General features: G+C 35.0%; 1 protein-coding gene and 1 long non-coding RNA gene across 3 annotated transcripts in view; both read left to right on the forward strand.

Moving 5' to 3' along the window:
* LOC5571682 (Kv channel-interacting protein 4) overlaps window positions 1-20,534 on the forward strand; it is a 341,315-nt gene that overhangs the window by 234,426 nt on the left and 86,355 nt on the right. The gene's annotated exons all lie outside the window — the stretch shown is intronic.
* Window positions 18,760-19,246, forward strand: LOC110676673. The gene is made up of 2 exons (XR_002500619.1): window positions 18,760-18,812; window positions 18,874-19,246. It is a non-coding gene; the product is annotated as an uncharacterized LOC110676673 (long non-coding RNA).

Consider the following 20,534-nt stretch of genomic DNA (forward strand, 5'->3'; position numbering starts at 1 on the left):
TTTGACTGTCTTCTTGCTCTTCCGAAGTGCCCGCTTCATTATTGCCCAGTACTGCTCCACCGGGCGTTGTATTCATCCAACTCGGCGAGCCTCGTTGGATAAATGTACAACTCGTGCTGAAAAAATCATCATTTTGCAACTAGTTGCATAAATAACTATTTTCATTAAACGATATTTGGAGCGTAATCGAAAGTTCTATTTCTGTGGCCACCGGGAACTTGCTAGGCGAGATGCACCAACTTTCGACCTGACAATAATTTTCGACCTATTCATAGGATATTGGCCTACTTTATATGGAGATCTGAAAGTTGGCACAGATTTCTTGTTGGTCGAAAATTAGTGCTTTTCCCCTACATCTGAAGAAAGTCTCTTTACACCCTAAATTTTTATTGCTGTAAACCAGCAAATTTTGCTGATTTTTTTGTGCTGTAATTTCAGCAATCGATCCAGCAAAATAAAATTTGCTGAATCTTTCAGCAAAGCAATTCTCATCAAAGTGACAGCCAGTTTGCTGACCATCCAGCAAAGCACATTTGAATTTGCTGATCAACCAGTAGTTGATCATTGGTTTTTCTTGTGGGATATTTTGCTGGTTTCCAGCAATTTCAGGTCGCCAGCAACCGCTTTATGATAAATTAATAGCTAATATTCATTACTGTTCTTATGAAAATGAAATAAAATGCTGTTGCGTTACACTTAATAAACATTTGTTTTCACATTAACATAGGGAAATTAACATAGGTGGAGGCAAAGCACCGTCTGCCACTCCGGTATCATAACCATCCTAATGACTCACCAAAAATGATGTTCCAAAGAATGCACGAAAAATATGACTAGTTGGTTAAATTTGTATTAAAACCCCATGCTGATAACGAAACGAGCGCGAGAGATTTTTTTTAATTTTAAGTTTATCGGTTGGCAAGAACAACCACTGTTTGCTGGTTTTTCAGCAAACAGAAATTTGCTGATTCGAGTTCAGTAATTATGTTTACTGGTTTACGGCAAATCTTCAATTTGATTGCTGGTTAACAATCATCGTACATACAATTTACTGAAAATCGATGATGTTGACAAGTAACCAGCAAGTTAGATAGCTGAATTCCAGTAAACAATTTTAGAAATGCTGTATATTAGTGAAATGTAATAGGGGACAAGTTACTGGGGTATGTACATCCCCTGAAAATTTCAGTCCAATATGATACATGCGGAACCAATTCCTGGAGTCCCGAATGGTGGCCAATCCGGACAATTCGATGAAATTACTTGGACTTATACCGCAAAACCAAAATAATGACGTTCACATCTTTATGATTTATTATGTTCGATTGTCTTTTGCGTAAAGGATGAATAGGTGGTTGTTCTGGTCTCTTTGGAGCACCGGCATGGCCACCGGGAGACCCGTAATATAAAATCACTTAGTTTCAGCTCCAAAACTAAGCATACGACGGCTCATTCTTTCTGATTTTGAATACCTGTGTCTCTTCTAGTTCAATTACACAGCGTAACAAAAATGACATATTTACGTGTCCAAAGGATCAAATTTTGTGTCCCTAAAGCCAGTTCATTTATGAAAGTGGACACGTGTTTTTTACAGGAAACTGTTTATTTTCGAACAAATTCATGAGTTCACCTAAAATACAGTTGACTCTCCCTTACTCGATATTCTCGATATCGAGTTAGAGAACCATAGTAAAAGTTGGTTTTCATGGCTAACTCGATGGTCCCTTGGAACGCAGTTGCACTTCTTTTGTGTTCTGTAACTCGATGGTCCCTTCAATATCGAGTAAGGGAGAGATGACTGTACATATAAATCAACGTAATTTCGACCAAATTCACATAAATTTGAACATTTATTGAGCATTCCTGGAGAGTGCTCTTACTTTTCTCTTGATACCTCACATAAGCTGCCCATAAATGCATAATTGTCCCATGTGAATAGGAAATCCAGCAAACATGGGACTGACATGCGTTTATGGGCAGTAAGGTTCTGCACAACTTTTTCCTTAACTTTTCGTTGTGCTGCTGTTCACATTTTCTTGAAAAATCGATGGAGCTTGCTTCTCTTCCATCCTTCTTAAGAAGCCGTTTGATTATTGCCCAATATATTTCAATAGGGCGTAGTTCAGGCAATTTGATGGATTCGGCCATTTTTCTACAAATTCGACTTTTTCAACATCTCCAAAGTCGCTGAAGCATAGTGAGCCGATGCTAGGTCTGGCAAAAACAATGGAGTCATAGCATGCTTTCGGTAGATAATTTTGAGTTACTCACATTTGCTTAGAAATCAACAAATTAACTCTTACTGCTGTTAATCTTGCTTCTGTTTTCAGTTAATTTCACGTGGAGAAGTTTTTTTCTGGGATTTGATAGGCGCAAAACATCGGTTGTCGTAACAAAAAAGGGGGTTCATCTAATTAATAGTTTCAATAGCTTAAGGGTGACTTAAAATATGAGGCTGGTCCTAGTGTTTTTTTTATGTAACCCACTCTTATATCAAATAATTGATCAAAGATTCCCCAAGGACATATTCAGCACGTTACAGTATACAGGATACGATTTATAGGTTGCAGAATACTAGAGATGTACCGAATATTCAGCCGGCAGAATATTCGGGCCGAATATCTCGATTATTTTGATTTTGCCTAATATTTGGTCTGCCGAATAATGAAATCCGTTATTCGGCCGAATAGGCCGAATAGTGACCGAATAATAACATAATAAAATAAAATGTTATAAAACATTATGTTTCACACAATGGAAAATGTAAAAAAATCAAATTTGTTGGATTCCATAGAGAATTTTTCTATTCTACGGCATTAAGGCGACTACGGTCAGAGCTATCAACAGCTTCGATATTTTTGCGACACTTCAAAGACACCAAACCGTAATGCTTTCAGTGAACGGTTATGTCCTTTGAAGGAAGCACTACACTAGACAATGGACTAGCATGCAACGACCAGCGTAACAGTCGGAAAACGTTGCTGACGAAAAGTTTTCCGGACTAAAGCGGGAATCGAACCCACATTCCTTGGATCGTCTGGTATGATACCATAAAGGACTTATCGGAATTAGTCAACTTGACTCTATGGTTGTTGATTATGTTCTGTCTTTTATTTTGAAGTCAATCTTACAGCTAACCTCGAGCTTAATCTAGTACTCCACTATATTACGAGAAGGCTGAAACAACCAATATCAATTAACCAATCATAGAATACAAATTTAAAAGAAGGCGTTTACCAAACGGATGGGTAAACGTTTACATGTGTGTTCGCTGGGCCGTTGCACTGTCGGGTCAAATCAGTGCAAAGGCAAAAGTAGAAATTGTCTTTATGGGAATTGAAATATGAAGCTTCTCAGCATGAATGCGCTTCGTCATGAGAACAAAATAAGTTGCTCAAGTTGTGTGGTATGTGGATAATCGATGGGTTGTGAAAAATGAAACCTAGTCGATTAGTTGAAAAATGACATGTACCAAATGCTTTGAAGATGCAAGTACAGCTAACTTGCGTGTGGGAATGTTTTCCTAGAAGTTGAGCAATGTAAGCTGTCATGATCCTTAAATTATGATCTTTTTGAAATGCGTTAAAATAAACATGCTACACCATCCCCCTTTGGGTGAATGACGTAACGTAGTGAAGACATTCAATTCTTGTCAACATATGTGATATAAATGAAAAAAAAAAAATGTTGTTTCAATCTCCTTTACAATGTTAGATTATATTATTTTGATAGAATATTGGTAAATGTATTCAAAAACAAGAAGAAAAAATGCTTAATTAAATATCCGAATTTCTCACTTCTCAGCTTGCGCTAAGAATTTTGACCTATCTCATTTTTTTACTGTTTTTTGATTTTCATTATTTTTTTTATGAGATTAGGCTCGGTTTTAAAACTAACACTTCCTAGGATTTAGTTAACCTATTTTTATGAACTAAAGATAATTGATTTGTTTGTAAATTGATGATCTCACAATTTGGTTCTGTTATTGATTTTACTTTATATGGACCTGAATAAAATGAATCTAATTTACGTCTGTTTTCTTTTTGCAAATAAACTATATCTCCTATCTTGATTTGTAATGGGTTTATCGAACGATCATTTATTTCCTTTCGTATTTGTTTTTGTTCAAGTAATTTTTGTTTAACTATTTCATGTGACTTTTGAAGTTTGTATCTTAATTCTTTACTATAGAGATCAAAATTATAAACAGGATCAATTCTATCTGTGTATGTTTCGTGTGGTACTCTTGCTTTAACTCCAAAAACCAATTCATATGGTGTTAAACCATGATCAGTGTGTGGGCTAGTATTATATGTAAATGCATAAAATTGTAACCAATCATCCCAATCTGACTGATGTTCGTTGACAAAATTTCGCAGGTATTCATTTAAACACCTGTGATTTCTTTCCAACGAACCAATCGTTTGAGGATGATAGGCTGTAGAAAAAGTTTGCTTAACCTGTAATAGTTTACAAATTTGATCAAGGACTTCATTTTTGTATTCAGTTCCTTGATCCGATTTTAACTCTAAAAATTTTCCATATATTAAAATAAAATTTTCAACTAAAGATTTAGCAATTACGTTTGCTTCTTTTGTTGGAATAGGGACTAAAACTACATATTTAGTTAATTCACACTGTATCGTTACAGCATATCTATTATTATTGTTTGATTTGGGAAGTGGTCCTATAGTATCAATAGATACCACTTCAAACGGTTTAGACGGTGTATTTGTAATTGTTAATTTTTCCTTTGTATGTTTGGTAATCTTGTTCAGTTTACACAATTCACAGGCCTTTATAAATTGTGCTATTGAACTTTTCATATTTGTCCAATTATAAATTTCTCTCAACTTGAGGTATAGTCTGTGCTGACCTATATGTCCTCCAGTCGGTGTTTGATGGTAATTTTCAAGTATTCTTTTAATCTCATCAAGATCACTAATGAACTTGGGTGGATTATATATTATTATCTGCAAATTTTTTATAGATTTCAAAACTAGTTCTTTAAATGTTTCTTTGGGTACCCATTCAAAAATACAGTCATGACTCGATAGCGCGATTTTTGTAATTCTCTTCATTTGCATTTCTTTTTCTAACACTGAAAGTGCAAACACTAATGTTTGTCTTATACTTCGCAGTTGTGTTGTAATTCGTATTATTATTTTATTCTTTTGTGATGCTTCATGTAATGTAAAAATTAAATTCTCATTTTCCATTGCACTTCGAAGTTTTGGTAGTTTTCTAGTTTCAGTCGGATTCTCTGTCGTATAAATAACAAGTTGATCAGGCTTATTATTAACGGCATTGTTTTGACTTTTGTTTTCATCAGGTAGTTCCTGACTATGTTTAGACTCTTTCAGTTTTCTTTTTGTCATGGCTCGTGTATTAACAGTAAATATACTTTTAGATTTTAATTCATCTGACGTCGTTACTATACGTGATAACGCGTCGGCAGTAACATTTGTTTTACCTTGAATATATTCAATAGTAAAATCGAAATCTTCCAAATCTAATCTCATCCGGGTCAGTTTGGATGTTGGGTTTTTCATATTAAATAAAAATACCAATGGACGATGATCTGTACGAATTACAAATTTACGTCCATACAAATAAGCTTTGAAGTAATCGATAGCCCAATGTATTGCTGTCAATTCCTTCAAAATTACTGATTTATTCTTTTCTCCAGGCGTAAAACTTTTACTGGCAAACGCTATGGGTAAATCGTTGCCATCAATATTCTGTGATAATACCGCACCACATCCTACATCTGATGCGTCGGTAGTCAATATAAATGTTTGCTTAAAATCTGGATATTGTAATAGTTTTGGTGACATCAAAAATGATTTTAGAGCATTAAAAGCATCTTCACATTTTGATGACCATTCAAATTTTATGTTTTTTCTCAACAATTGATTCAACGGGTATGCAATTGTTGCAAAATTTGGGACGAATTTCCGGTAGTAGTTACAAAAAGCTACAAACCTTCTGACTTCGTCACTGTTCTTGGGAACTGGATAGTTCTTTACGGTATCATATTTACTACTGTCAGGCAAAATACCTCTATCGGTTATTCTGTGCCCTAAGTACGTTACTTCTGTATTAAAAAATTTGCATTTTGACAAATTTAATTTTAAATTATATTTTCGAATTCTTTCAAAAACAACTGATAAGTTGTGTAAATGGTGTTGCATTGAACAACCTACAACAATTATATCATCGATGTAAACAAATGCTAGTTCTGGCGTCAACCCAGACATTGCAATTGTCATCATCCTTTGAAAGCTGTTTGGGCTAATGTTTAGTCCAAACGGCAATCTTGTAAACTGCTAATGACCTGATTGGGTCGAAAAAGCTGTATATTTTTTCGAATTTTCATCCAATGGGATTTGGTGAAATCCCGACATTAAATCTAAAGTTGAAAAATACTTCGCTCTACCAAGCTGATCTAATATGGAATCAATTCTTGGTAAAGGAAATTTGTCACTTAAAATCTTTTTGTTGAGTTGTCTAAAATCTATGACAAGACGCCATTTTTTCTTATCATCTGTTGATTTCTTCGGAACCAAGAGTATTGGACTATTATATGAGGATACTGAGGGTTCAATAATATTATCCTTCAACATTTTATTAACTTGGGATTGTATTTCATTACTTTGAGAATGAATAGTTTTATAATTTGGTATATAAGTTGGAACTGGATCATTCAAATTAATGGTCTGTTCGTAAAAATTGTTTGTAGTTACTGGTTCATCGGGTAGTGAAAAAATATCTGTATATTTTGTAATTAATTGTTTTAAATCATTTTTTGCATAATCTGGAACATTTGTTAAGTCAACTTCCTTCAAAATTTCATTATTTCTTTTCTGTGTGTCATCGGGTTTATTAATTTTTTCTAGTATTTAATATTTGATAACGGGTTAATGGTTCTAACATAAATTCTAGGTCAACATTTGAAACATTGATGGGTCGTGATGTAGTATTCATAAATTTTACATACTGACAGGTTGGTGAAATTATTGCATTACCACAGAAAAGACCAGGCTTAATTTCCTTAGAAAATAAAACCATGTCTTCCGTGATTTTTAAATCTTTGATCTTCCGAATCACTTCACATCTCTGCGGAATTATGTAATTCTCATTTACTGTATCTTGGATTGGAACAGATACAGCTATATTATCAATATTAAAATTCAAAAGCCAAGATTCGTAATCAATATTGCATCTAAAAAGAGACAAAAAATCTCTTCCTAAAATACCATCTGTTAAAATCGGAAAATTCGCATCAACTAAATGAAATGAATGATTAACTCTTATCCCATTTCCAAAATTCAACACTGTCTCTGTTATTGCCATTGTTTCAATTTCTCCTTCTGTAATGCCTGTAATTCTTGTTTTAACTTTGTAGTTTATATTGTGATTTGTTAAAATTTTTTCAGTTTTAAATATAGAAATGTCCGCACCAGAATCTACAAGTAAAGTACAAACTGAATTTGCCATTTCTACTCCAATCTCGATAAAATTAGAAGCAGAAAGGTTTATGGTTAACACTGACCTAAAAAATTTCTTTGACTTTGTTGTTGTTGTTGTTGTTGGGGAGCAGCTCTGTTTGGAGCATCGCGGTTCTGGTTTTGTGGTGGGCCGTACGGTTGATCCACATTTGCCACATATACTCGATTAGGGTTGTCATATCGTGGACGATTATCATTAAATCTTCCACGATTATTGTATCCGTTATGGTAACCACCACGTTGGTATCTTCCACGCGAAGAGTTATGATAATAATTGTTTTGGGGTCTTTGAGAAAAACCTCCTCTATAGCAATTTCCAAAATTTCGGTTTCTGTTGAAACCATTACCTCGGAAATTCATTTTCCTTTCATTTGGGTTAAATTGTTTATTCCGCAAATTGAAAACTTGCGATGATGTATTATCAGTAGCACTCTCTTGTGCTTTTTGCAAGGCTTCTCTAATCGAAGAGAAATTGCCAGCTTTTAGGATTAGTTTAGTTTCGCTAGCGTTAATGCCATTAATGAGAGCATTTACGCCTGCTTTTGTGGTCATTGCCTTTGCTACATTTTCCGGGACCTTTTGGGAAATGTAACTATTTTCGAGTTTGCTACAGAGATTTTCAATCTCTTCACAGAAATTTAATACTTGCCCTCTCTGTTTTGTTGCATTTAATTTTGCAACAATCAGATCTGGTGTTAAAGTATCTTGACACTTTATTTTAATGTGCTCAATTAATGCATCAATTGTTACTATCGTATCTGGAAAGCCACAGCGAGCTTTTCCTGTTAAACGTGTTTTAAGGAATTTTACGGCCATTGCCGTATGGTTAGGTTGAATCAATTCTTTTAAAAAATTTACAGAATCGATAAACGATTCCAAACCAGCCGCACTACCATCATAGGGCTGCACTAGCGCTGTTGCTTGTTTAACGTCAAACTGACGTTCCACTTCTGGTTGCACCATACTGATCGAAGTTTCGTCCAACTGGTTTTTGGTGTTTAAATTATCTAACTTGGCTTTTAAAACTTGATTTATTTCTAAATACCACTTTTTTGCATTACTTATTAAAATTTCATCCACAGAGTTTTCACTAAAATAAATTTGCAAATTTTCATAAATTTCCTTACAAGAATCTGATTTCTCTCTCAGGGTGTTCTCTGTGAGAGGAGTGTTAATTGATTTTTTTTATATAATTATATAAATGTTTTAATTTTTCATATTCACTCATTTGAAATTCAAGATTATTAAATCTTTGGAAATTATTAACTATAAATGAAATTACTAAAATAACAATAAATTTGTGATGCTTGCTATGTGTTACGTAATAATTTTTCTTAAATCAGTATATGATGGTGATGTAATAGTGATGTAATTGCACGTAGAGAAATAGATACACTGACCTCATCTAGTCGACTGGTCCGCGACTACAAACCTCAGCGACGGTAAGCCGGAATCATCTTACGTACGAACTGGTCCGCATTCCGCAACCACGAATCTCCGCGGCAGCAAGCAGGCATCATCTTCTTATTAAGCTGCCTAGAATCACTGGACACTGGCACCATCCCTGTACGTTGAATTGTTGCACCACTGCTCCACCGCAAAAAATCTCAAATTTACACGACTCGCAATTTCACCTTGAACCATGTAAAGTCATTCTTTTCCACTTTTCTGAAATAACTTTTTCCGTGAACTCTCAAAATGCTCACATAATTGTGCACTGTACGGCGGTATTAGATTTTCATTTGCACACATACTGTACTGGAACCAAGAATGTTTTGTTCGTAATCACCTTTTAACCTTTTCAAACTGTGCGGAGGTTACTTAATTGTACTTCTCTCCTCGCTTCTTCTTTCACTTTTCCTTGCATGTACTTTGTGTACATCCTCATTATGACGAAAAGAATTAAAACTGCCACAATCACTACGAGTGTAGATGCAATTACTGTGTTCTCGGGCGTGGATGCATTGGCAACAATCTCATCGTTACTGAAAAAGCCCATTATCACTTATAATATCACTGTTTTTCCACTAAAACTTTGTCTGATTTTCCACTAAGACTTTGTCAGTTTTTCCACTAAAACTTTGTTGACTGTGAATATTTCACAAAGTGTCAACCAGTCCGGTCGCCATCTGGTATGATACCATAAAGGACTTATCGGAATTAGTCAACTTGACTCTATGGTTGTTGATTATGTTCTGTCTTTTATTTTGAAGTCAATCTTACAGCTAACCTCGAGCTTAATCTAGTACTCCACTATATTACGAGAAGGCTGAAACAACCAATATCAATTAACCAATCATAGAATACAAATTTAAAAGAAGGCGTTTACCAAACGGATGGGTAAACGTTTACATGTGTGTTCGCTGGGCCGTTGCACTGTCGGGTCAAATCAGTGCAAAGGCAAAAGTAGAAATTGTCTTTATGGGAATTGAAATATGAAGCTTCTCAGCATGAATGCGCTTCGTCATGAGAACAAAATAAGTTGCTCAAGTTGTGTGGTATGTGGATAATCGATGGGTTGTGAAAAATGAAACCTAGTCGATTAGTTGAAAAATGACATGTACCAAATGCTTTGAAGATGCAAGTACAGCTAACTTGCGTGTGGGAATGTTTTCCTAGAAGTTGAGCAATGTAAGCTGTCATGATCCTTAAATTATGATCTTTTTGAAATGCGTTAAAATAAACATGCTACAATCGATACGGCTATATGCTTAGTAACACTAACCGCACGGCCACGAAGCCCACACGATCGCGTTCTTCCTATATTATGCGAGTCAGTGGTCTGCGTTGGTATATTTACTCCAATTTCTATAAAGCACTTCCAGAAGTCGGATGAGGAATCAAGTGAAGTATTACCCGAGTTTCTTAAAGAAATGAAATGGATAAATAATACCATCAATTGTTAATTATTAATAAGATACAACTCCTTAACTTCAGAAAATCAAATCCTCTGAACTTTATTCCGCCACTAGACTATCGCAAAAGTTTTAACAAGTGCGGGAACGCTAATAAAAGTGCGCAATGGCATCAAATCGGGGTGTCGTAAAATCAGAGAATAAGTGCTCTGAAGATACCAACATGATTTGATGCAATCCCGCACTTTTATTCACACTTTCGTACTTATAAGGCCGCACTACGCAGTCCAGTGGTTAAAGAAATACACAATACGATTATTGTAATTTCTTCGATCGATTTGAAAAGCTCAATAAAACGATCATTCCGTTCAATTCTTCACCTCGGAAGTGTTTCCTATTTAAAAAAACTAGCTTTTTTTGCTGTTGATCAAAACTAAAAATGTAGTTTTCAGAAAATTGGACGAATATATGAGTGTTATTCGGCCGATTTTTGATGTTTTATTTGGCCGAAAATACAGTTATTATTCGGCCGAATGTTCGGTTGAATATTCGTTTGGCCGAATAATTATATTTCAACTATTCGGTATTCGGCCGAAAGCCGAATAGTGCTATTCGGTACATCTCTACAGAATACAATTAGGACTCAGCTGACGATGGACTTACTTCTGGTTTCCAGTGTGGAAAGTATTTCACCGCATTCACTTTTCAATAAGTAATAGAATAATTGCTAATTTCATTCGATGATCGCTCATAAAATATATGGATAAAGTTAAGAGCAAGCATTTTCTTGCAACAAACGATCTCTGACCCGGCGGGATTGTCAGCTACATACGACACGATACGAAAAAAAATTTCACTGGGAAACAAACAACTCAACATTTATGGTTGCTATGGGCACATGCCGACGACTAAATTGAGTTATGCAGAGTTGCTCAGAGTTGCACAAAAACAACACCTGATCTAACTCAAGATTAGTAGGCTGTCCCACCCCTTGTCTCGGAATGACAGTTATTCTGAACATCATTTGTGCAGAAAAAAATGGCGTGTCGCCATGTCAATCCGACCCATCGCTTGGAATTTATAATTGTTTCAATGTCAACTTTTGTTTGCTGTCAAAATAAACACTTGAGTACCCACTGAAACAAAATTTTATTTGTTTTTATGGAATTTTTACACCAAAATGTTAATATTTAGGTGTTCACTTTCTAAATGAACAGTCATTAATAGATTTGGGATTGCTGAATCTGATGCTGTTCTCAGAAATGATCCAGCACGTCACAATTTTTAGCTACAGGTCGACAAAGTTGTATAAAATATTGGTTTTACTGATGTTTACATAAAATTTCAAGTATTTCAAGTATAATTTATTAATCGTTTTTAGTTCACAGAGCATACAAAATAGGTCTTTCATTTTAGATATAACTTGGTTGAAATTGCACGATTAAATTGATATTACACATATTTTTCAATATTCTTGCAGTCTCCATACAAAACTCTTCGTTTCTCCTATATAGCAAATTACAACACTTTTCAAAAAAAAAAAAAAGATAATTTACATCGTCTTCAGCCAAAGGCTGACTGAACGATTACAAACATTAGGCAACGGACAACACACGGAACACCCAGTAGCCCAGTGATGAATTTTTCGTTTGATGAAAAGTTTCCACCGAAACCGACCCCGTGGCATAATACGCCTAAACGACTGACGCCCCTAACCGCACGACACCGAAGCCCACAACCATCAAAAAATAACTTTTTCGTATCAAAAATATTATAAACTTCGATGATCAGTACCGTTTTGTCTCAAATTCCAAACATATTTCGAACACTCGGTTTTTGTATGGCGATTTGGTTGAAATGTTTCGCTGAAATATGTCACCAAATAACAAGGAAATGGTAGTCAATTGCATTTCAACTTTAACGTCTCCAATATAATTTATTCCGCGGGAGTAGTGATGATTCTCTAGATAGAGACCAGTAGACCAAGCTCAGATTAATGTACCGTGTTGTCTCAAATTCCGAACAGACTCATATTCCGAACACTCGGTTTTTGTATGGCGATTTGGTTGAAATGTTTCGCTGAAATATGTCATCAAATTACCAGGAAATGACATCAATTGCAATTCAATTTCAACGACTCCCATTCTATTTTATACCTCGGGAGTAGTGATGATTGTCTAGTTCGAGACCAGTTAAACTAGCTCAGATAAATTTATTTGCGATATTATTCATTTGAATACGATTTATTCGTGCTGTTCGGAATTTGAATCAAGGTGTTCGGAATATGAGACAGAATGAACACAGTGTTCGGCATTAGAATCATGTTGTTCCTTCCTTTTGCGTTAAAACAATACTAAACAAGTTAAAATAAACATTTTTAGTAGCACACTCAACAGCTAACAGTTAAGCTTTGCGAAGAAATCAAAATTTTCGCAAATATCTACCAATTTATGCCCATCAGATGCATTCGAAGTCACCGCTGGCCTTAAGTGTTCGGAATATGAATCAAAATGGTATTTGCGAAATTATTAATTTGAATACGATTTATTCGTGCTGTTCGAAATTTGAATCAAGGTGTTCGGAATATGAGACAGAATGAACACAGTGTTCGGCATTTGAATCAAAATGTTGTTGCATACCGTTTTGTCTCAAATTCCGAACAGACTCATATTCCGAACACTTCGTTTTTGTATGGTGATTTGGTTGAAATGATTCTCTAGTTTGAGACCAGTAGTACATGCTCAGATCAATTTATTTGCGAAATAATTCATTTGAATGTGATTTATTCATGCTGTTCGGAATTTGAATCAAGGTGTTCGGAATATGAGACAGAATAAACACAGTGTTCGGGATTTGAATCAAAATTGTGTTCCATTCTTTCATATAAAAACAATACTCAAACTAATTAAATCAACATTATTATTGGTACACCCAACAGCTAACCGTTAGGCTTTGCGAAGAAAAATTAAATTTCACAAATATCAGCCAATTTATGCCAATCATATGCATTTGAAGTCGTTCTTGGCCTTAAGGTGAAGATGCATCGAAGCCAAACCTCAAATTTTCAAGAGCACAAATCTAGAGAACCTGACAACCGTTCGTGCTGAAAATCTAATCGATTGGTCACCACCAGTGAGTGACCAGTGAGTAGCATTTTCAGCACAAACGGTTGTCTGGTTCTCTAGATTGGTGCTCTTGAAAATTCGAAGTTTGGCTTCGATGCATCTTCACGTTAAGTGTTCGGAATATGAGTCAGAACGGTACTTTTTTGTTAAAACAATACTTAAATTAACTGAATCAACATTATTATCGGTACACTCAACAGCTAACAGTTAGACTTTGCGAAGAAATTAAAATTTACACAAATATCAGCCAATCTAGGTCAATCAGATGCATTTGAAGTCACTGTTGGCCTTAAGCGTACGGAATATGAGTCAAAACGGTATTGCTAAACGCATAAAATTTGAATTCTGTGGCAAATTAAGGTGATTATAAAACGAAGCCAAACTTTGAATTTTCAAGTGCACAAGACGAGAGTATCTGACAATAGTTCGCGTTGAAAATTAATCCAATTGCTTGCTTGCTGGTGTTGACCAATGGAATAGATTTTCTAGGCGGAGCGCCGTTTGGTTCTCAAGTCTTGTGCTCTTTTAAATTTGAGGTGTGGCTTCGTTCTATTATCACCTTAAGCAAATAAATTGTCTTACAAGCTGGAAAACTTACATGCAAATTGTCAGAAATGGTCATTTTTTGCATTTTCAATGCTATAATATTTTTGAAAATGGCAATGGATTCAGTAACCCTTTAGCTGTTTTTTGGGGCTTTAGACAAAAACGTGTTCCACAGTGTAATGAGTGAATGACCACTCTGGTTCTTTGTGAGCTTTAATATCACCCAGAAATGGCCAACAAAGAAGTTCATATAGTGGGTCATTTAGATTTTAGTTTTTATCGGTATGCACCACTACTGTATTACGGTCCCTATCGAAATCCCATGTCAAATGCGAAACAAGAAAGTTTTAATTGTTTTTCGACTGCACATGTTACACTGTCTTTCCCATCAACTAAGCATTTTTTCCATTCTTCACATAGAACTTTGTTTGGAATTTACCCCAAAAACCAACGTTGACTGACGTTGAAATTCGATTCGATTTACTGACTACCCATCACAAAACATGTAGCTGTGTATCCAGTAACTGCCCACCCGGATAAAAATACTAAACAAATATAATATATTGTAAATTTCGCACCTTATCGAACGCGATGATTTGTAATCGTCGCTGGTGAAACCGTCGCCAAAATCGTCGCCAGCCAAACAGCCGCTGCAAACTTGACATTACACCAGTCTTACCAACACAACGGCGAATCACCTCCTTTGATTCGTTTGCTGGCGACGATTTTGTCGATCTGTTTGAAAGTTGGCGGCGCGTTTTGTTGGCCATGAAACAGACAATAACGTATAACACAGTTTGAAACAATAAAAACATAATACAGTACATTGTAAAACAAACGATATAATTAATTTAGACATTGTTATGAACAATTCACTGTATTTTTATGAAGCTCTCATAATATAACACAATATAATAGCATCTAAAATACAAATATTGATATTTTCTCATTTATACAATAAGATATACTGACCATTTTGACTATCGGAATATATAGAAACCCATTATGATAATTTGTGGGTTGAAATATATAAATTTTCAGTATGATCCAAAAATCTGAAAACAAAAACTGTTTCTCGCAGCAGCGTGGATTTAAACTAAAAACCTTGTGATCGATCAGCTCGTTCGTATACCGCACAACTATCGACGATTTGATGTAGGGGATGCCAAAACGATACATAAAGCGTTCGTAAATATAATATTGCAATATTGCAATAATCGTTCCAAAAGGCATAATGTTTGAAATTCTTTATTCCAGTTCGCTACGTGTAGGTAAAATACACCTACACGTTAATGCTTCCAGTGGATGATTTGCCCTTTGAAGGAAGCACCACACTAGACAACGGACTAGCATGCAACGCCCAGTGGCACAATCGGAAAACATTCCTGACGAAAAGTTTTCCGGACTGAAGTGGGAATCGAACCCACACTCCTCGACACGATGCGGCTAAATGCTTGGTAACACTAACCGCACGGCCACGAAGCCCACAACAAAAATCTAACAGATTACCGTTGAAACAATTATAACCCTTTAAATGTAGAGATTTTTATCATTGCTGCATTTGTCTTTTGAATCACATCTAAAATCACTTTTTTTGGTAAAACATTTTTTTCACTTTTTATTTATTATTCATCCAATATTTCTTGCTTTCTGGACTCGTTCTGAGTACTTATGTCAATCAGAAATCTGTTACATAACATTCAATTGTTGTTTGATTGTATCCACAAATAAGAAAAATGTTGCTTTGATATTCAATTACAATACTTTTTAGTGTTGCCAATTGTACATTAATGGTTCATTCCATTCACTGAATGGTACGTTTTTATCCGGGCATACAACGGCTTCTGTGAGATACTGTCTGCTGAACGGTTGCAACTGGTCGATCTGGCAGTTGTGTTTGCCACGCCGCCGGTTGGCATTTTACACTCGAACAACATCCAATTTCAAAATAATAAAATTTGTAAAATTAGCCTCTGTTGTTGTCTTTCGTCGGTTTTGGCGATTTTACGACTTTTTTGGTGTGTTGTTTATATTTAGCGTGGCGGTGTGTTAGGGAATCGGGAAAGTGAGCAGCCAGTCCAATACCGTACCAGAGTCGTTCAGATTGCCTGCCAGTCAGATGAGTTTAGTAGGGTGATATTCGTTTCTGGGTTTTGGGTTATTCTAGATATGAATATGTAGTAGGGGTGCACTCTATTTTGAACAGGGAGCAATAGCTGACGTTCACAAAATGAATATTCAAACTAAACTTAATTGGACGATTTTTGGACTTAATTACATACAGTTCAAAAGGTTGACTCTAAAAAATTGTACTACTGCTTATTCCCTAAGAAGTGCTACATCGATTATCCCTAAACCTCAACCACCCATTGTGACTGTTTTATCTTGATTTCCAATTGTACAGCCTTCTCATAGTGCTCACTACACAGAGTGGCATCCAAACGAAATCGTATTTTGTTCGGCCAAAAGTGTCGCGTGGGAGTTACCCTTAACGTGTTGGCGTAATTGTCAACATACCACAACTGTGTTGAACGAGGGACAGCACGCGAACATCATCAGATGTTTCGTAGCTATTGACATTGGGTTGCACAGATTGGTTATTTGCTTTGGGGGGAGCTATGAAATTATACATTTATGGTTGGTGAAAATTGAATAGACTAACGTGCGCAGTTAAAATTTAGTGGGCATAAATGATTTTAGAGCGCTTTCACTTAGTCGGTATAACAGCCTATCTGTAGGATAAAACATTTTCGGTGAAGGTTTTTGATTCAGAAGCTTGGGAGGACTACAATGTTGTTGTGTCTGAATCTCAAATATTATTTTTGATGGGTTTGAAATTAGTATATTTTTACTGACTTCAAACTATAGGCTGAAAATATTACTATTTATTATTGCTTAAGCCATTGTCTGTGTTTGGGGTCAATATGACCCCAGAGCACTTTGAAGAGCTGTAACTTTTTTTATTAGTGATCCGATATGTGAAATTTTTTCACACTTTGGTGTGTTTCCGCAAAATCTTTTTTTTTTTGGAGATTGTTTTTTTATTATCTTGAAAAACAGTTTTCAAGATTAATTTTCATGAAAGTAGTACGTTATCTGTGCCTTGGGGTCATATTGATCCCAATTTCATATCTCTATAACTTAGCGTTATTTAAACGGTTTTTTTGCAGCTTTGAAAAGCATTTGTTTTCGTTTCGCTGAAAAATATAAGAAAATTCAAAAGGGGAATGGTTTATCGCGGGGAGGGATTATTGTAAAAAAAAAGAATAAAAACAGCAAATTTTCGATACTTTAGACCAGTGCTTTCCAAACTTTTTGACTTTCACCCCCTTGAGGTTAAAATACTTTTAGAATCGCCCCCTGATATGTTTTACAAATATTTGTATTAGACGCTCTACTTTGCTAAAATTCAGACCAATATTGCTGTGTGCGTTTGAAACGCAAATATTAAATGCGAGAACACCAAACGCGGTAAGATTTTCTACAGGCAATCCGATGTCAACGTAAGCTTTTCTATGCTAGGTTGGCGGTGATGTGTGTAATCGTTGCTAGGTGTCCTTTGATTGTTTTGTCTTACCGCATTTGAAGGACATTCAGTGAAGATTTGCACCTCAAATGCACACAGCAATATATTACCAAAAATAATCAAAGATTGGTTAAGTTATCAAGTTTAATTATGTAAAAATGTTATATATATGTGGTTTTGAAGTTTCAATTAACCATATCATATTCGTTGATATTCTTGTATCATAAAATCTATCAGCAGATCTGCATAATATCATCATGATATATTTTCTTAAATTTCAATAAATGACCGTTTTAAAATGATGTACTGGTAAGTAATTCATAACAGCAAACAACCTAGGTGCTGCTGCCCCAGTTTTCACTGCACTTAATAAATTTGGCTGACTTCCTGAATTTCGAAACTTATTAGTTTGATTGATTATATATGTCATTTTTATAATTGTCAAACAAATGTTAGAGATTTTATGAAATACATGTTCAACAATTTTAAAAACTCCAAAACTTAAAAAAGAACTTCCATTGTCTTGGTAACTGCAGTTTAAGAACGTTCTTTGGTAAAGAATCAGAGGGGGTTGTGTACAAGACACGACCGCATGACGTTAACTACGCCAAGTGATAATTTGCATTTGAATTTTAGTCGATTTTCATAGTTGCATCCTTCCTTTAGTTCAAACTTTAACATAATTTCGTGACGGTCGCAACATTTTAGATTTTCAATTGACACCCAGTATATTGCCGCAAGACGTAGTTAACGTCCAAAGAGAATCACTGAAAAGAAATCGCTCATGTCAGTTAAGCCTTGATTACACTACGCGCGTAATGCACGAACGTTCGCTCAAAATGTTCGTTTAATATTTGCGCGAACTGTTCGTGGTTTTGTAAGTACGAACTGTTCGCTTATATTGCTGTTCGCATTTGAGATGCAAATCTTGACTAAACGTCCTTCAAATGCGGAAACACAAAACAATCAAAGGACACCTAGCAACGATTGTATAAATCAAGGCCGACCTAGCAAGAAAAATCTATCTTTGACATCGCATTTCCTGAGAAAAATCTTACCGCATTTGGTGTTCCCGCATTTGATATTTGCATTTCAAACGCACACAGCAATATATTACACAGTTCGAACAAACACGTAAGTTCAAGTTCCATGACTGATGGTCGTAGCAACCTGTAGCAACCAATGTATTAATTGTTAGTCAAAATGTCGCTACTGCTGTTGCTGTTATTAGAGTATATTGTTAACAAATGTTTTCCCTCAACTAATCCTTCTTTATTTTTAGGTATGAACTAATCCTTCTTTATTTTTAGGTATGAATTCAAATTCTCCGATGAATGCCTTCATAGGCCCTTCCAAAAAGGAATGCAAGAATTTTCACTATTGCATTAATGAATGACGCAATAATAATGTCAAGGAAGTCTTTTGGAAATTTCGTTCGGAACTCGGAAATTGCATGGTTTTTAGAAATTCCTCCAGGATATCGTCTATTGAACTTGCAGCGATTCCTTCCAAAACCCAGTTACAGACTTCGTGCTAAATTTCTCCTGCGTTTTCGTCAAGATTGTTTCCAAAAAGTTTTGCTGTGATTTTACATATTTTATTTGAATCAATCCAACAAATCCTCCAGAAATTCGCTCTGTAAATCTTCAAGACATAAATCAAAACTATTTTCCGGTTTTTCAACATTCTTTGTCAGTTACTTCTAGAAGATACCTCACGAATCCGTCCTTATATTTCAAAGCCATCGTCTAAAAAACTGTGAAGAACTTCATTGAACGTTTGTAGAGATGTATACGGGAATATTTATGTAAATTTCGGAAGTATCCTGTGAATTTCTCAGATACATAAAAGTTTGTAATCTGAAGAAAAGTTACACAAATATATATATATATACTAGGTACTGCTACATCACATTCCTTCAGAATTATTAGAATTGGTAGAACTACAAATATTTTAAGAGTTTCCTCCAGTGCTCTCATATTTCTCATAATTATCCTAGAGTAGACTAGCTGGCTTTTAACCAAAAATATCCACTTTTTTAGAATGTCACTTTTTTGAGGACTCGGTTTGGAATGGAATAGAATTTTCAAAATTGAATTCAATATGATTCAATTTCTTTTTTAATGTATTTGAAAAACTAATGGAGCATTGCAGATCCAGATTATTTAAGGAATCCTTAAAAAAAAAATCATTAATCGGACAGGATCCGGCATTAATTTTAGGATTTATAAAAGCAGATTTTTTTTCTCATTTGAAATCGACAACATTTTCAGTAAAAAGTGTTCACTATATATTATTCTTTTCAATAGGGAGCAGAACAACTTCTTCTGAACAATCTGAAGTTTCGATCATTACGATGACGGATTTTTCAACGTTAAAATATTACGAAATTAATTAAGAAAACTTTCTTAGAGAACTTTTTCGCGAAAATTTGGCAACAAATATTACAAAGGAAAAATCTACTAGTGTTTCCTGAAAGCCAATATAAATTCTTCATTTCATAAATATTTACTGCAATTCCTTAATCATTGTTTCTTTTCATTCGCTAAAGATTTTTAATATCTTCTCGAAATTCCTCAAAGATTTCCTTGGAAACATAAGCGATGAATTTTCTTGAGATTCCATCAAGAATTTCTTCATGAATTATTTTGATTTAAAGTTTCAGTGAATTTGTAATTAATTGCTCTAGAAAATTTCCACCGTGTTTTTTTTTTCAAAAATGTTAACACATGTATTTCAGAGAATTTTACAGGCCAGATGTTCTTACACCAAGATCAGCTCTAGAATAAAGGTTTACTGATAAATTTTACTAATTTAAGTTCACCTCGTATGTAGCTTCCAAACGAAATCGAGGTTGGAGGGGTTATTCTCTGTAAGAATTGTATAAAGGACCCATAATGAATTTCTAGAGTTATACTAGTAGCTATTTGTTGAAAAAACACAGGGAAAAATTCTGGTAGAACTCCTGAAA

This window comes from Aedes aegypti, chromosome 2, assembly GCF_002204515.2.
Source record: "Aedes aegypti strain LVP_AGWG chromosome 2, AaegL5.0 Primary Assembly, whole genome shotgun sequence".
In the NCBI taxonomy this organism is placed as follows: Eukaryota; Metazoa; Arthropoda; class Insecta; order Diptera; family Culicidae; genus Aedes; species Aedes aegypti.